This window comes from Saccopteryx leptura, chromosome 1, assembly GCF_036850995.1.
Source record: "Saccopteryx leptura isolate mSacLep1 chromosome 1, mSacLep1_pri_phased_curated, whole genome shotgun sequence".
Lineage (NCBI taxonomy): Eukaryota > Metazoa > Chordata > Mammalia > Chiroptera > Emballonuridae > Saccopteryx > Saccopteryx leptura.
In genome coordinates, this window is record NC_089503.1 from 66,296,608 (window position 1) to 66,298,132 (window position 1,525).

At 44.3% G+C, this 1,525-nt stretch overlaps 1 non-coding gene across 1 annotated transcript; it reads right to left on the reverse strand.

Annotated features, from left to right (window-relative positions):
* Positions 1-421: 421 nt before the first annotated feature.
* TRNAT-GGU (transfer RNA threonine (anticodon GGU)) lies at positions 422-497 on the reverse strand. Its single transcript has one exon. It is a non-coding gene; the product is annotated as a tRNA-Thr (tRNA).
* Between the last annotated feature and the right edge of the window lie 1,028 nt (positions 498-1,525).

Sequence of the window (1,525 nt, forward strand, 5' to 3'; positions counted from 1 at the left end):
GATCCCAGTTGGGCGCATGCAGGAGTCTGTCTCTCTGCCTCCTGGCTTCTCACTACAGAAAAAGACAAAAAAAAAAAAAAAAAAGCATAAATTGAGTTAAAGGCACACCTCCATTTTTTTTTTTTTTTTTTTTTTTTTTTTGTCTTTTTCTGAAGCTGGAAACGGGGAGGCAGTCAGACTCCCGCATGCGCCCGACCGGGATCCACCCGGCATGCCCACCAGGGGGCAATGCTCTGCCCATCCGGGGCGTCACTCTGTTGCGATCAGAGCCATTCTAGCGCCTGAGGCAGAGGCCATGGAGCCATCCTCAGCGCCTGTGTCATTTTTGCTCCAATGGAGCCTTGGCTGCGGGAGGAGAAGAGAGAGACAGAGAGGAAGGAGAGGGGGAGGGGTGGAGAAGCAGATGGGTGCTTCTCCTGTGTGCCCTGGCCGGGAATCGAACCCGGGACTCCTGCACACCAGGCAGACGCTCTACCACTGAGCCAACCAGCCAGGGCCACACCTCCATTTCTTAATTGCTGCTGGTTAAGTTATTTAACTACTCTGAGACTCAGTTTCCTCATATGCAAAATAAAAATAATGAGTGGTCATGAAAATTAAACAATGGGAGGTACCTAAACAGTTTAGTAAATAAAATGCCTAAATAGGGTCCAAGAAATGCTCATTTTATTCATTTTAAAACATAAATCAATCATTTAAACTATGGAATGAAGCCTCAGATGATGGAAATGATGACTGCTCTTGGTCTCTTCCTGCTTGATAATAATGTAATTTTACTTTTATAAGCATATGTATTTTATGTATCAGTACTCTCCCTATATCCTAAAGTTTAAAAAGTCTGAAAAGCCAGGTTTTGATTATCAGGACACCCAAAATTACTTCAAATGCAAGAAACATAAAACATGCCAGGACGATGTGGAAGGAAAATGTTGGCATTCTAAAGGAAGATGGACTACATCCCAATCCATCAACCCTCTGATCATACCCACATTTTCTCTGGCCTCCCCAGAGGGAGGCGTCAGGTTAGATTTAGCAGGATCCGTGCAGGAGAGGGCTGTGTGCAGGCTGATAAGCACCCCGAGCAGCGGAAGAGCATTGTCTGTAGTTTTCCCCTAGAGCACTGGCTATTTATTTCACTTCTACCCCAATCCAGCAAAGACAGTTACTAAATTTCGTTTGATTCTGTCACAGGATCCCTTTGAAAAGCATCTTTTGCAGCAGGCTGGAAAGGTTGGCAAAGGAGGAGGCCTTGCAACTAGCTCACGGGGCTGCATTGACATGTGTGGAATTTCTTGGGGGAAATTGTCCCTTCACTGGGCAATTAAAATCCATCTGGTTATTCTGCCAACTGAAAAAACTCAAGGAATTCAGTGCCAGCTACTAGCAGGTGTGTATGTCTCAAATTTCCCTAGAATGAGATGTTGGGAACATTTATCTCATAATAATATGTCCCTTGTGAAATGTAGTTAAAAATATGAAACAGAATAAGAGGGTCACACAATCACAGAATAGTTTAGCAGAGGTT